Here is a 17,970-nt window from a genome sequence, read left to right as displayed (position 1 = left end):
ATCCTAATCTTAATCAAATTTTAATACTTTTTTCTATTATTCTATTATTAATCGAATTCTAAAAAAATTACGGGATATTACATACTACCCTCCTTAAAAAGAATTTGGTCCCCAAATTCACAACAATCCTAAAGTTCGAGACACATCTACCCCCTGATCTACCAAAGGTCAAACTATGGTCCACAAGATCGAATCCTAGGGAATGTACTAGTCCCATACCTAATACACTCCGAAAGACAGCCTGCTCTGAATACCAACTGTAATGACCCGCACATCCGGACTATTAATTCTAAATCAAAACTAAAAAAAAATACAATTTACTAATCGAAAATTCAATTACAAAGGAGACTATTACAAAAGCGCAGCTAACAGAAGTCTAAAAGTCAAACAACTCCAATTCTAAGTCCTCTAACTTCAATGCTATCCAACTCGAACTCTTAGGCGAAACCTGAAATTGTAAGTAATGAGCTATACAGCCCAGCAAGAAATCAATCGATCCAACTAGTAGGCCAAGTAACATGAACACATATAACAAAATACGATAATCTATACGATACGATATACGAAACAAACACTTTTGATACACTTTCTTATTCTTATTCTTATTCGATACATACGATACACATAACACATAAACAACAATAATTCAAAACCCATAATTCATGCCAAGACCACTACAACCCGGTGATAACGGTCCTAAATTTTCTCAAAACTGTCACTACAATCCGGTGACTGCGGTCCTAAGTTCTTATTTGATATTTTCACAAACCATGGCACAAATCAAAGATCTCAAATTATCGTCTAGACATCACATATATATTCGATACATATAACTTAAGACATAATACTCTCAAATATATAATCACTCAGCCCAAATTTTGATAATCAAATATACACGTATCACATAATTTTGAAAATCTAGCAAGATCGATCGAAAACTTACCTCAAAATCTGACCAGATCTGAATTTAGCCTTTTTTGACCCTCTAAACGACGTTATCTTGAAAAACACAAAACACAAAAGTTGTGGAGAACGAAAAGATCTCTCCGAAAAGTCTAGAATCACTGAATTCTGACTTACGATGAATTTTCTACGAATTTTGCAAAACTGCTGAATTTTATGAATAAAGGCCTACGAATTTTAATGATTAAAACGAGGAAGACGAATAGAATGTATTTATAACGATACAAAACCCTATTTCTTAACCTACAAGTTATCCATATTAGAATCTGATCCAAATTTTAGGCATGTTATTCTAATTCAATTTTAAATCCTAATCTTAATCAAATTTTAATACTTTTTTCTATTATTCTATTATTAATCGAATTCTAAAAAAATTACGGGATATTACACCTATATAAAGGGTACGTAGGCACATTGAGAGGGTAAGAAGTTGAGAACTGATAAGAGAACCACCACTTACTCTGATCAATCTCAGCCTAAAACAACCACACACCGCTTAAGTTTCCGGCAAAGAACCACCGTCACAGATCTTAGTTCCGGCGAGAAACCTCAATCTTTGTTGTTACCAAATCTTTGTTGTTACCAAATTCCTCCATCAACATTATTATACATATATAATATATTGAGGCGTGCGACATGAAACAGTTCTTTCACAGCCACCTTCCATTATAAATTGTAAGCACACAGGAGGTCATAACATCCAGTACTAATCAATATTTTATTATAAGACACACAAAGGGAGACACACATAACCTATGTTTTCATGTTTTGTAAATTACGACTGAAAGGATTATTGTTTAGAGGAATGGACCATGTCTTCATCCTCCATGTCTTGACTAGGTCATCCTCCATGTCTTGACTGGTTGAAATTGATTTTGCTACTGCCTCATTTTAATCTGGGCTGATTATATATGTTTGGTCCAGTTTTGAGCAGTTTTGCATTAATTATACAAATGAGAAGCTGCAACAGCATTTCAACCAGGTAATAAGTTCGTCATTTTTGGTGCGCCATTCTAAGACAGCTTTTACACTTTAATTATAACTACTAGATAACTCGTGCGAAGCACAGCCCGAGATCAAAATATCAGTATTTAATAATGATTATAAAAATTTATTTTAATTTTTTTATTAAAATATATAATAAATAAAATTGTACGATTATTATAATTTTCATTTTTAAATTATATGTAACTTTCATTAATTCAAATCTTATTATAACAATAAACTTAACATTATTATGTATCTATTGTTCAAAAAATATAACTAATATTTTACAATAAAACTTAAGCCGCGACACGATTGATGGATAATTTAATAAAAAATTAAATCAACATCACTAAGTAATTGCATATTAAATTTCTTATTGTTAGCTGAATTTGTGTTTTTATATAGTTTGTGATTACATAATTTTTTATGATAAAATATTCATTATGTATGTATAAATTTGCAATTGGTGCTAAAATAGCATTCCGTAGGTATGAATCTAGAAATTACAATGTATATACGATTTTGTTTATATAAAAACAATATGAATATGTGGTCTATAAGAATCAAAAAACGAGTAAAGTATTACATATATAATTATAAGCCATATATAAATAAAAAAGAATAAAAATGATATATTTAGAGCTACATAGGGGTGAAAGAGAACTATAGGGGTGAAACCAAAATAAGGCGTAACCGTACTAAGATGAAACCAAGTACCCTATCAAGAAATAATTTGGAGTTCTACGGAAATAGAATTGTTATCATATTACGGTTTGGACAATTTTATTATTTTCCAGTGGTGAAACCAAAATACAATTTTTTATAATATTCATACCATTTTATTAATATGGAATTATACCAACAAATTAAAAAATTCTAAATTAAAAATTTTCAATTTAAACACATGACCTATTTACTTGATCGCGGTTTATATTTCTCGGAGCCTATTTAGTTGAGCCAATTTGTGAACTTATTTATTTTAAAATATATTTAAAAATAGGATTCAAACCTATACAAATAATAAAAAAATATGGCTTATAAAAATTTTGTAAATGAGTAAAAATAATACATATACAATTATAAGTCATATAGTAATAAAAAAGGATAATAATAATACACTTGGAGTTATAAAAGGTGAAACCAAAAGGTGGTGGAACTAAAAAATAAGTGAATATGTTTCGTTTATTAATAAAGAAAAACGGGTAAAAATAATACATATAGAATTATAAGTCATATAGAAATAAAAAACGATAAAAATATTACACCTAGAGTTACACCATGAATCATAAAAATAAAAAAAACAAAAGGTGATAGAACCAAAAGATAAGTGAAAAAAAAGTATCACTTAAAAAAATTTATTAATAAAGAAAAACGGGTAAAAATAATATATATATATATATAGGGAGTTGCTCAAATGAGAACCCCAATTATAATGAGATATGAGATCTGATCTCAGCCCTCCATTTTATAATATTTTTTATTTTTCTTTTAATCCCTACCACACATTTCCTTCTTCCACCCAACTATTTTCTTGTCAATTCTCTCTGGACATTCAACCCACCCACCACTGCACTCTCTCCACCCTTACCACCCGATGCCACCGCCACTATACTACTCATCGCCGAACTGTTCTCTCTCTCTCTCCCTCCCTCCCTCTCCACAACGGATTACATACACACAACTATACGCACACCACCGCACTTTCCGTTCAAGCTCAATTCATTCGCCATTGGATCTGTTTTTACTGATTCGTCCACAGTTAATTTCATCGATCAGAGTTTTACCTTGAATATTGGCCTTGCAATTGCTCTACTGTGTATAGTTTGAAATCTTTTGATCAATATCATGGGTAATTTTTTAATAAATTTTGGTAATTCTTCCGATATCGGGGGTCAATGGATGGTGATGGTTATTGTGGTGGTGATGATGACATGGTGGATTTGACTATGCTATTTATAGTTAAATATGGTGATTTTTGTTCTAATGGTGGTGATCGGAGTTGATGAATTGAGTTGGTGGTAGGATCTGGTGAGTATAGGCAGTGACCGGTTGTGGTGATTTGTTTATTTCGGAGGTGATTTTTTGTTTATCAGTTGTCGGTTGCTGTGATTTTTCATTTTTTAATGGTGATTTTTGATTTTCCGGTGGTGAGTATAGACTTTGATTTTTTTTTACCGGTGGCTATGTGGTGATTTTTGTGTTTCCGGTGGTGATTTTTCATTTTTCAGTGGTGATTTTTTATATTCCGGGGGTGTTTTTTTAATTTGACGGTGGTGATTTTATGTTTGCCGGTGATGATTTTTCGGTGATCGCCGGAGGTAGTGGTGGTCACCGGCAGTGGTGGTGGCCGGAAATGGTGGTTGCCGGTAATTGGAGGTAATGGTGGATGGTAAGTAGAGAGAAGATAGAAGAGATAATGGTTGGAGAAGATGATGGGATTTAAAATGAATGTTGTAGATTAAAAATATATTTAAATTTTTATGGCTGAGATTAGATCTCATATCTCACCAAAAAAAGCTTCTCAATGGAATAAGACCCTATATATATATATATAGAATTATAAGTCGAATCAAAAAGGATATTAGAGTTAAAGTTATTCATGATGAAAAAGTGAAATCAAAATGGTGGTACCAAAAAATAAGTGAAACTAAGTACCATTTGAAAGAAGGTTTTGTTTATTAATAAAGGTTATTAATTTGGCGATTTAACAACATGTGTTCAAGATGGAACAAGAGGAGTATACAAAAGAGGCGATCAACTGGAGCTACATAGAGTTTGTCGATAACCAAGATGTCCTAGATCTGATTGAAAAGGTAAACCTTTAGGTTAGTTATTGACCTGAATTATGATAATCTGCAGGCTAAAGCTAGTTTCTAATAGTAAAGTACAACACAAACATTCAGTTCTATATAGTAAAAGACTAGAAGATGGAGCTTATTTCTTCGATGTCATTAGCGATGTTGGAGGACTAAAATGCTGTTCAATCTGAGCAACTTCCCAAGACTGGAAGAGAGAATATAACTTCGCCTACCCTCTCTGCTACACGAAAGACGAACTGTTAGAGTACTAATGAGCAAGAAATACCGCGTACTAGACTGTAGATAGCATGCTTAGTGCTTGACGAATAACGTATATAGTTCCGCCTGATAAATGTCGATCTGCCTGCTATGGAATAGCAGAAGTGTTGCTTGGTAGTACAATAGCGGAGAGACGGACAGAGAGTGACTCTTTTGATCAAGAAGTATCTTTGTTGTTGAGTCTGAGTGCATTTTTGAGCCAAGTGCATGTTAGGCATCCAAAGGTCCACTGCACGGACCTGCCATGTGGCCAGTGTGGTACATTAAGTCAAAATGTGTAATTTACTGGTTGATGAAGATAATTTTTTATCTGATTTTGCAGTGTCTAAAAGCATGAATCTAGGCAGGGCTACTATACTCAAATAAAATACTATATCCGGACCTGTCGTTCACAAATATAGTGAAATTATCTTTCCTATGATGTCCCGGAAATCCACTACTAATAATATATATTCTTTTGTATTGTTGTTGAGTACCCCTTTTGTACCTAAAATGTTGTCAATTTAAGGTCTATGCCAATTCACGATGATTAATAAATGCAATTACTGCACTGAATTTTTTACTATAATTAAGTTTTTTCACTTTTATCCCCATAAGCTACAAAGTGTACTATATTTAGAGAGTGTGGATATGTTTAAAAAACAACTCATTTATCATAATACGCCAACTGTTAGATTAGTCAAAGTCAAAGTGTTATATGTATTACACGGATCTTATGCTCACTCAATTATTTTATTCAACCATAATTGCATTATCGTTCTTTTGCTAAATACTTACATAATTGTTTGGGGAGTGGCATTTTTTTAGGGTTAAATATGCTTCATCAAGGGATTGCTAAAAAATGCAAAGTGAACCTTTTTGAAATTGAACATAGATGCTGCTGAATTATCGCTATAGGGAGCGTAATGATTTCATTCAAAAATCAGACTACGGGTCATGCACTAAGGGATTGATTTTCTTGGTCTAACATTATAACTCATGATGTACGATTTTGAGTCCAGAGATATGTCTTCAATATATAGAGTACTTAACAGTTACTAGTTCGGCTAATTATAGATCTTACAGTAAATGTTTCACCAAAGGTTCTATTGACTTCGTTTGCAGAAACCTGGAGGGATCGTTGCTCTGCTTGACGAAGCCTGGTAGGATAATGAATAATATCATGTTTCTCATCATAATATTTGAGATTTGTGTATTCAAGGGTGTTTCATGATCAAGTCTGATGTCTTCACATAAAATACTGTGAGCATTTGCCTGCTACTGCCGACTTAATTGTTTATCTTGTGCTTGTTTTTACTAAGTGCTGCAAACTGGAGGAGTCTTCTAAATTACATGGCTTCATGCTGCATGTTGGTTTTAGGTCCAATATCAATCTGATCTATTTTTGGACAAAAACAAAGACTATGTTGTGGCCGAACATCAAGATTTGTTGAGTGCTTCCAAATGCTCTTTTGTAGCTTGCCTTTTCCCACCACTTCCTGAAGAGACAACCAAGTCATCATCTAAATCTTCCAAGTTCTCATCTACAGGATCTCGGTTCAAGGTATAGAAATAAAAAGGTTCTTGTCATTAACGCAATGAATTGATTTTATTTTTTCCAGTGATACTGTAAACATTTGGAACTATAGAAATATTTCAAGCCCTTTCTTTTGCAAGAAGGTAAAAACGGTTACTATTAAAAAAATTTACAGGCACAACTCCAACAATTAATGGAAACGCTTAATTCTACAAAACCTCATTACATCATATGTGTGAAGCCTAATAACCTCATTACAATTAATGTATCGTGTTATAACCAAAATTTGGTATGGGATCATCTCGGGTTAAATACGGGTCAATTGGAATTGAATTGGGGCAAGAAGATGAATAATTAGGTTTTGGTCTGCATTGTATGAAGCAAATACGCGCCCTATATATGTAGGATGCGTCCATGATTGTGTAGGCTATACTTTGGGTTGTCATGTAAAGAGATGAGGAGGAAGATATTGAAAGGAGGAGGACGCGCCCTGACAAGTAAAAATAATGGGATGAGCTGTACAGGTAATAAGGTTGCCATGCAAGGAGAAAATGTGTATTTTACAAGGGGAGGATGCGTCCTGCCTCCTGTAAATGCACACTTTGGGATGGGTAAACTTGTTCTCATTCAAGACAAAGCAAATAAAGATACTTGGAAAATATAGCAATATGTGGAGTTCGTAGGGTCAGGGCGCGCCCAGTCGTTCAGGACGCATCCTATGTGTGAAGAATGCATGATCAAGAGTAAGTTTAAAGCAAGACAAGCGTGGAAGGAGCAATGGAGGATTATTTTCACTAACGTATTTGTTGCAGGTACTCTTTGAAGAATTCCCTCCTTGAGACGGTCAAGGAGGGGGATGTCCGTGGAAAGCTTGAAGGCCTCGAGGGGTATGCCTGATGATTGAAGGCCTCCTTCTGTATTCAACGGGTATCCTCGTTGGGGATGCGGGGTTAACTTTGGTGTGTGCTTTGAGAACTCTATTCTTGTATTCAACGGGTGTCCTCGTTGGAGAACTTTGGAGTCATCGTGCACTTTGCACCCAAGAGCTTGGGATCACCTGTCATGCTATCTGGTGGGTTATCCTCATTCGGGGGACAGGGACGCGTCTGATATTTGGGGTGAACCGTGGCTATACCTGCGTTCGTAATTCAAGGGAGATAGATATAGCGGAATGTTATCCTTGCGCAGGGAGATGCTTTATCCGTGAAGTCCTGCGATTACAAACGAGCCTTGGGCCTTCGCGGTTGGGCCTCATAGTTGGACATTCCTAAAACTAGCGGAAGATGGATTCTGGACCGTGCCTGGGAATAAGAAGTTTAAGCCCGGTAGATTTCTTGTTCCCCAAGAACTACGTGGGCTTGATTCCATATAAATAGGGATACGTAGGCAAATTGTAAGGGGACGGAAGCGAGAGCCATAAGGAGTTACCACCAACCCTAAGCAATCTCAGCCCTCAATTTACCACAACCACCACACTCCGCTCACTTTTCAGGCGAAGGACCACCATCGTAGATCTTAATTCCGATGACGAACCTCAAACTTTGTTGATACCAAATTCCTCCGTTAACAAATTGGCGCTAGAAGGAGGGGTGCTGATTAATATCATAATCTTAGGAGGAAGAGATGTCTCATCACGATGAAGGTTTTTTACACAAGAATTGAAGGAAAGCCACAGAGGAGTTTGCAAACAACGGCCACGAAGGAGATCTGTGAGTAACTATTTTCGGCTAGGGGGTCGAAGGTTATTTGAATGTAGTATCCGCGACTACGACGGAGATTCATGGATGATGATTTCCAACCATGGGGGTTGAAGTTTTCAGCTATGGCCACGAAGGAGCGAAGTTGGATGCGAAATTCGGATTTGATGGGTTAGGCGATTTACTTACACTGTTTGGGCTTTATCTTGAGTTCCGTAAGTCAGATTTGGACGATCTTACAGCCTACGCGAAGCTTATTGAATTCTCTTTAATTCAGAGATGATATGGCTACGAGAATCCAAGTTGATCAACCCGGAAACAGAGGAAAACAACAGCTACGAATTTTTACCAAAAAATCCTATTTGGTTTAGAAGATTGCAAGAAACCCATTCCATTAAGAAGATTGGGAGAAACCTATTTGTTATAGAAGATTGAAGAATCCTATTCTAATTAGAAGATTGAAGAGTTCTATTTGATCTGGAAGATGGGAGAATCATGTTCTAATTAGAAGATTGGAGAATCCTATTCTATTTAGAAGATTGAAGAATCATATTCCAATAAGAAGAATGAACAATCCTGTTTGATTTAGAAGATTTGAGAACACTATTCAGATCAGAAGACTTAGTCAGGCGCAAATCTGAGGACGATCGGGAGGAGAAAACTCCGAGAAGAAGGCATTACTATCATGAGCTAGTCATCGCCTTTAAGACGATCCCTCAAGGAAACACTCAACTAGTTTCATTGTATTTTTCGTTACTCGTTTATGGGACTTGTGCAGGAAGAGGATTGGGAAGTAGACTTGGCATGGAGAAAATCCCCACAAACTCTTAGGACGCGCCTTGATTAAGAAATTTGGGGCCCAGACGACTTCCAGCAAATTCCAAGAGAATTCACCGACTAGATGCGTCTGTCCCTCTAGGACGCGTCCTCCAAGTAACATTTCAAGTTCCATATTAATTGTGTTTATTGCTGGTAGGAAATCTTATCAGGAAAAAATCTCATGAGTTACCAAGCGCTGCGTCACAATATATTAAGACGCGCCTTCTGCATGTGAAACATTCAGTGGAGAATTGCCCTCCCAGGGCGCACCCTCAGAAGAAAAAGTCTATGGAATTTTTCAATGAAGAGGTCATGATAATCAGATGAGTTATAGTCACTACTTGAAGAATGGCTCGACTGGAACTAATTCCTCATCTTTCAAGACGCATCCTTTCCTTAAGGCGCGCCCTCGAAAAAAATATTGATGGTGAGGTGAACTTTATTGACCACAAGGAGAATCTTAATATTGGAACTTCAAGAGAAAAGAATCTATCAGAGTAGAGGTACCATGAATCCTAGGACGCGCCCCTTGATTGTCAAGGTGAGGCCCCTGGACATGAATGAGCTCATCTATCTAAGGATATAATGTTATATCCTCAACAGTTATAAGTAAACTCTCCAAGGCTATCTCTTTCAAGGCGCGCCTTCGTTGAAATACCCATGTGATCTTCCTCGACATTACATACATGATTTATAAAGAAGCAAATGAAGTACAATGATCTTCCTAGTATGTCGAGAGTTTAGTTTCAGCGAACGTGCCCTCACATCCTCAATAATCTGAGTGAGTTTTCAGGACGCACCCTGAGCATATCTGGCTCATGTTAAGGTTTCTTCTTTCGATATGATTACCAAGGTCATTTGGTTGTCTTTAGCAAAAAGGGAATGTGGGAGTTGCATTAGTTCAGATGAGGAAGATGAGGCTACAAAGTACTTTTGACAAGGTGCACGCTCGGGGGTAGGTTACCTCTCATTAGTTTTGTGGTGTTACATATTGCCACATGAGTAAGGTACATGACTTTTCCTAAAAATAAGAGAGATGCTTAAGGTCGAAAAAATACTCATGTTTAAGGAAACGCTCAACTTCAAGAAAATGTCTCTGAGAGTGAGATGCCCTTTATCAGATGCCACTTCGTGAGATGCCTCGTTGGGAGATGTTTCAACAAGAGATAGTTTCTGCATCGCTTGAGCTTTGTTGAAGATAAAAGCCTTCTAAAAATATTGATCTTTGATTTAGTTTTATTACATGAAGATTCTGTAGAAGACCCTTGTCGAGGTAGATGCTGCTCTTACAGAGGACGCGCCCTCCAAGGGTGAATACCCTTGTCGAGATAAGACGCTCCTCTTAGAGAGGACGCGCCCTCCAAGGATGTTAGCTTGTCGAGGTAGACGCGCCTTTTACAGAGGTAGCTCCCTCAAAGAATGATTTCCCTTGTCGAGGTGGATGCGTTTTTGATAGATGACGCGCCCTACAAGGATGAATACCCTTGTCGAGATAAGACGCTCCTCTTAGAGAGGACGCGCCCTCCAAGGATGTTAGCTTGTCGAGGTAGACGCGCCTCTTACAGAGGTAGCTCCATCAAAGAATGATTTCCCTTGTTGAAGTGGATGCGTCTCTGACAGAGGACGCGCCCTCCAAGGATGAATTCCCTTATCGAGGTGGATGCGTCTCTGACAGAGGACGCATCCTCCAAGGGTGATTTCCCTTGTCGAGGTGGATGTGTATCTAACAGAGGACGCGCCCTCCAAGGATGTTACCTTGTTGAGATAAGCCGCTCCTCTTAGAGAGGACGCGCCCTCCAAGGATGAAGACCTTGTCGAGATAAGCCGCTCCTCTTAGAGAGGATGCACCCTCCAAGGATGAAGACCTTGTCGAGATAAGCCGCTCCTCTTAGAGAGGACGCGCCCTCCAAGGATGTTAGCTTGTCGAGGTAGACGCTCCTCTTACAGAGGTATCTCCCTCAAAGAATGATTTTCCTTGTCGAGGTGGATGCGTCTCTGACAGAGGACACGCCCTCCAAGGATGAATACCCTTGTCGAGGTGGATACGTCTCTTACAGAGGACGCACCATCCAAGGGTGATTTCCCTTGTCGAGGTGGATGCGTATCTAACAGAGGACGCGCCCTCCAAGGATGTTAACTTGTCGAGATAAGCCGCTCCTCTTAGAGAGGACGCGCAGTCCAAAATGAAGACCTTGTCGAGATAATCCGCTCCTCTTAGAGAGGACGCGCCCTCCAAAGATGAAGACCTTGTCGAGATAAGCCGCTCCTCTTAGAGAGGACGCGCCCTCCAAGGATGTTAGCTTGTCAGAGTAGACGCTCCTCTTAGAGAAGAAGCGCCTTCCAAGGATGATTCCCCTTGTGGAGGTGGACGCTCCTCTCATAGAGGATGCGCCCTCCAAGAATGATACCCTTGTCGACGTGGACGCTCCTCTCATCGAGCAAGACGCTCCTTGTAAGGAGGACGCACCCTCTAATGATGTTAATTATTTGAGGAAGACGTCGCCTCTTTAAAGGGCGCGCCCTCTAAAAATAGATGATTGAAGAAGATTGTAAAAGTTTTGACTTTGATTTGAATAAATGAATCACGCTATTTGTGGAAAAGATGAGATCAGCGGTTTGGAGTCATGATTTGGAAAGAAGCAGAAAATCAAATATAGAATGGTATTGTGTCATCGGTGGAAGGATCACTATCACCAACAAGGCACGTCCTTTTTGCGTCAAAGATTATTTATTACTTGAAGATCAGAGAGCTAGTGTTTCATTCTGGTCGCGTTTTCCTTAGAGCGCGCCCTCATATGATGACCCTTTCAGTTTAAGGCGCACTCATGGGAGACCAATACTGGGATGAAAAAGTTAGAGAACCCTCAAACCTTTGTTAATGGATTGTGCTTTTCCAAGGTATGTGAGGTGCACACTTTTGTACAAATTCTCTTGTTTCTTACGCCGAGTTATCTCATGTAAGCTTAGAGATATGGTACATAAGTGGTAAATCTCTCTAGACAAACCAAGGTTAAAGTTATCAAGAAGAGAAGGGGTATTCATAGGTGAAGGCGGGAAGAAATGTGAATGACAATTGTGAACGCGGCAAAGAGTGAGAGGGCGCCGTCATGGTCAATAAGGATGATAAGATTCCGAAGACGCGACCTTAATTGAGAATGCGCCCTCATAGAGGAAGATGCAGAAGACGCATACTCATACGAGTGGAGGATGACACAAATTTTTGCTTGGATGTAGATATTAGAATTCCAATTTTGTTTCCAACTTCATAGGGAAATCGGGGGTAGTTGTTATAGCCAAAATTTGGTATTGGATCATCTCGGGTCAAATACGGGTCAATTGGAATTGAATTGGGGCAAACAGATGAATAATTAGGTTTTGGTCTGCATTGTATGAAGCGAAGACGCGCCCTGTATATGTAGGATGCGTCCACGATTGTATAGACTGTACTTTGGGTTGTCATGTAAAGAGATGAGGAGGAAGATATTGAAAGGAGGCGGACGCGCCCAAGGTGCAGGACGCGCCCTGATAAGTAAAAATAATGGGATGAGCTGTACATGTAATAAGGTTGCCATGCAAGGAGAATATGTGTATTTTATAAGGGGAGGACGCGTCCTGCCTCCTGGAGATGCACACTTTGGGATGGTTGAGCTTGTTCTCATTCAAGACAAAGCAAATAGAGATACTTGGAAGATATAGCAATATGTGGAGTTCGTAGGGTCAGGACGCGCCCAATCGTTCAGGACGCGTCCTATGTGTGAAGAATGCATGATCAAGAGTAAGTTTAAAGCAAGACAAGCGTGTAAGGAGCAATGGAGGATTATTTTCACTAACGTATTTGTTGCAGGTACTCTTTGAAGAATTCCCTCCTTGAGACGGTCAATGAGGGGGATGTCCGTGAAAAGCTTGAAGGCCTACAGGGGTATGCCTGATGATTGAAGGCCTCCTCCTGTATTCAACGGGTGTCCTCGTTGGGGATGCGGGGTTAACTTTGGTGTGTGCTTTGGGAACTCTGTTCTTGTATTCAATGGGTGTCCTCGTTGAAGAACTTTGGAGTCATCCTGCACTTTGCACCCAAGAGCTTGGGATCACCTGTCCTGCTATCTGGTGGGTTATCCTCATTCGGGGGACAGGGATGCGTCTGACATTTGGGGTGAACCGTGGCTATACCTGCGTTCGTAATTCAAGGGAGATAGCTATAGCGGAATGTTATCCTTGCGCAGGGAGATGCATTATCCATGAAGTCCTGCGATTACAAATGAGCCTTGCGCCTTCACGGTTGGGCCTCATAGTTGGACATTCCTAAAACTAGCGGAAGATGGATTCTAGACCGGCCCTGGGAATAAGAAGTCTAAGCCCATTAGATTTCTTGTTCCCCAAGAACTACGTGGGTTTGATTCCTTATAAATAGGGATACATAGGCAAATTGTAAGGGGTCGAAAGCGAGAGCCATAAGGAGCCACCACCAATCCTAAGCAATCTCAGCCCCCAATTTATCACAACCACCACACTCCGCTCACTTTTCAGGCGAAAAACCACCATCGTAGATCTTGATTCCGGCGACGAACCTCAAATTTTGTTGATACCAAATTCCCCGTCAACAGACTGTACTGCACATTCTAAGATATCAGCCCATTCTTTTGATCAGGCACATCTCATGAGAAAAGTTGAATTTTGGTGAAAATTAATTTAAAAATATTGCAGAACCCTTTTAGTGTTTCTTATATTTTCTATCTCTGGTTTGAGAAAGGCGATGGTATCTTCTGCAACAGCTGAAACACCTTGAATAAGCCCTTCCTTCTTAGCTCTTTCCGTCAAGAAAATGAAATACTTCTCCAACAATATTAAACAAAAATGGAGATAATGAATCATCCTGCCTCATTTATCTCTGAAAGTTTAATTCTTTAGTTGGAGACATATTTACAAGTACCGAAGCCTTCCTAAAGTGAAACATAGATTTGATCTATAACACTCATTTCGATCGAAATTCAAATGCTTCCAACACTTCAAATAATCTCCTAATAATCTTCAGCCATATTACATATTTTTAAATTACTCAAATCATGAATATTACACATATCAACATATCTGACTGAACCACCAATAAAGATTTTGGGGTCCACATTAAATTCACCCCATAATAAATTTTTATAGTGAATTTATCAGGACAGTCTACCTATGCAAGAGAAGGTGACAAAACACTTAAGATTAGAATGCAAATATGTGATGTTATTAAATTATAAAACAAAAGTAAAGTAAATTGAAAAATAGGACACTTAAACATACACACAAATAAAACACAATTAATAGGCTCAAACAAATATGTATTCAAAAGCATATCATCAGCTGATTACACTACTACTTACAGTTATATTAAGCTCAATAAAATCAAAAAAAGAAAATAACAACTCACGAACACCTGACGACTATAATCGAGATCTCATGAGGTAAAATGCTTTATTATCTCATAATGATCATACATGCTAAGTTATTGCAATGAACAAAATAATAAACACATCAACAAAATTTATGCCATAGATCAGGAGAAAAATAATGTTTTACATTAATGAAGATGGAGGCAAAAATGATCAATAATACAAGTGTAGCAAAATGACAAGAAATTCCTTGTTAATATAACACTAATGAAAGTACACATTTTGTACTTCTCTCCAAACTTCATATATACATTTTGCAATTATGAAAGTTGAGATACACATCCTGCACCATTTGCAAAATTGAGGTGTACAAGCAGCTTGTTTCTTTCTTTTTTTTTAATCAAAATTTTAAAATGAAAATTCAAGGTCCGTTTGATTTGCAGGTCCAAAACCGTCAAAACCAACGTTTAACACACTGCCCAATACATTACAGCTTGGATCTCCAAGGTGTAATATATAAGTGTCACTCTATTATATCTATTACTTAAAAAATGGAACACTCCAACAAGAAGGCTTATTAGATATAAACTAGCTTTATAGCCCGTGCAATGCAGGGGCATACTCTAAATTGGACGAATCAATATTATTTTAGTTATATTTTATGATAATATTTCATGTTATCCCCCTCCGAATGTTGATGGATTTATTTGTGTATATGAGTAGATTTTTATTGTGATGACATTGGTGCAATAGTGTTTATCTATAATTGACGTAGAGACCAGTGACATTTCTTGTTTTCCACCGTTAAGGACGATCAATGGAAGTTTTTTAGAAATTTTAGTAATTACCTAAACTACTGCACGATATAGTTGTTTGTTTACATAAAATTTTATTTTATAATTGTTATTTGAATTTTAGTATTCTTCAATTTTAATTTCCGACTTTAGTAACTCTTTCCCCTCTCTCGAAAAATATTAATAAATTCACATCTCTCGACATACTAGGCGCTTCTTGGTTGTATTTCATATGTAAACTTTACCAAAATTATTTATTTTAGTTAATATTATTCGTTCACGCCATGATGACGCCGTAAAATACCAATGTAAACCAACATAATCATATATTTTATGAATTATGAAGACCATAAGTTAAAGGGTTTTTTTGCATAAATTAACACATAAATATACACACATATATATTATATACATATAGTTGTGTGTGTCTATATATATATATATATGAAAGTCCTGAATTTAATTTTTTTGTGTAAATATAAGAATATATATATATATATATGTATATATATTATATATACATATATATATGTGTGTGTGTCTATATATATATATATGAAAGTCCTAAATTTAATTTTTTTGTGTAAATATAAGAATATATATATATATGTATATATATTATATATACATATATATGTGTGTGTGTCTATATATATATATATGAAAGTCCTGATTTTTTTTTGTGTAAATATAAGAATATAACACTTAAAGTATGACATGATTAAATATAAATATTTATTCAGTTAGAGGTATAAATGGTTGCGATGCACATAATCATATTTAATATATAAGTTTCTCTAGTTGATTTGTTTTTAATATTTAATTCGCAAATATTTATAGTAGAGTATAATGTGATAAATATGGTATATGTCAGTCAACTGTGTGATTAAAGGTGGGTGTGAAGTGAGAGAGGAGGGATGTCATAATTGCGGTGCGAAGCGAATGAGCGCTGTACTGTTTTTCGGGGCGGGGGTGAAGAGAGACGAAGTATTCTTTACTCAAGTTTGACCAATTAATATAAATAAATAAATTTTATTTTAATAGTAAAATTTTGTACGATTTTTGCATATCTTTCTATCTATATATATATATTTTGTCATTAAGATTAACGACAAACAATAATATTTTATAAAAATAAATTTTATTATAATTTAAATGTACTACCACTTTTTTTTATAAATAACATGATTTTGAACTCAAGTTTCTCATGTATTAATATTGTTTATTTTTTTATAATAATAAATTAATAATAATTATTATTACTATAATAATAATAATTATTATTATTAGAATTTTTAATATATATATTTTATAGACCTGCTATTCAAATTAAATATTTTTTATTTTTTAATGAAATTTAAAATTATTACTATTACTATTAATAATTATTTTTACTTTATATTTAAAATTTACTTATTTATATTATTAATTTGATAATTAATAATTTATGTATTCTCCTCTTTAGAATTTAACTTACGTTAAAAATATGTACAATTTTATTTTTTGTAGACAAAAAAAATTGAATTATTAACTAAAAGAGAAATTTCATTTGAATATTAGGTTTTTAATTTTCGAAGCAAAAAAAAAGAACAAGACATGACTACCACATGCCAAATAGAAAAACAAACTCAGGGTAATATAAGATTTTTATTGTTTTGCTCTGATAATATGTTTGTATGGATATATGTATGTATGTATATATGGATATATGCATGCTTGCATGTATTTATATAATAATTAGTTATAAATATATATATATATTATGTATGCAATAATTAATCGATATTAGTAAGTCACTTATGAGATAACTTATGTATTATATGATGCATGCATGTATCTCTATAATAATTAGTTATAAATAAATATATATACTAAGTATGCAACAACTAATCAATATTAGTAAGTCAATTATGTATTATATGAATTCTTATTTAAGGGTTAACATTTAAATTTTGTATACTAATTTTTTTTAATAGAGTATGTAAATTTTATGAAGAAATTATTGTTAATGACTTGCATATTAATGATGTTTTAATTGAGGTAATAAAAATTACATGAATAAATCCGTATTAAATATATAATAATGAATGAGTTATATTAATGATGTTTTAATTGAGGTAATAAAAATTACATGAATGAATCGGTATTAATTATATAATAATGAATGAACATTAATGGTTAAAACAAATCATGTACAGATATTAATTACTGTATTTATGATTAAATTTGCTCAGCGAACCCTGTTGATGTATTAGATATATCATAGATTTAGATATTTGTTGATTATTCAGCCATAATCTATAATACTTCACCTCATTTCCTGCCCATATTAACCCTAATATAACCTAAATTTTATTTTAAATTTTATTATTTATATTTTTTATAACATATTTAAGGTTTATATATATAATATTATAATATGAAAGTGGTGTATATATCTTAATAATAATTATATGTATAGATGTATTGCTTGTATTTTATTTATAAAAAAATAATAATATGTAATATTAAGTGTGATAAAATTATTTTATTGTTAACTAAATTTATAAAAATTCTAATATATTAATATATGTTTTAGTCATATATCTTATTTTATATGTAATTAATGTTCATAATAATTACTAAATTTTATTTTATAATGTTTATTTTAAAATATTGATATAAATATAAAAATGTTATAATATTATAATAAATATCTTTTGATTGAATATATTATTTTATTTCCATTAATATAAAATATAATTA

The sequence above is a fragment of the Apium graveolens genome, chromosome 6 (assembly GCF_009905375.1).
Source record: "Apium graveolens cultivar Ventura chromosome 6, ASM990537v1, whole genome shotgun sequence".
Classification (NCBI taxonomy): domain Eukaryota; kingdom Viridiplantae; phylum Streptophyta; class Magnoliopsida; order Apiales; family Apiaceae; genus Apium; species Apium graveolens.
Note: the sequence above shows the minus strand (reverse complement) of the source record.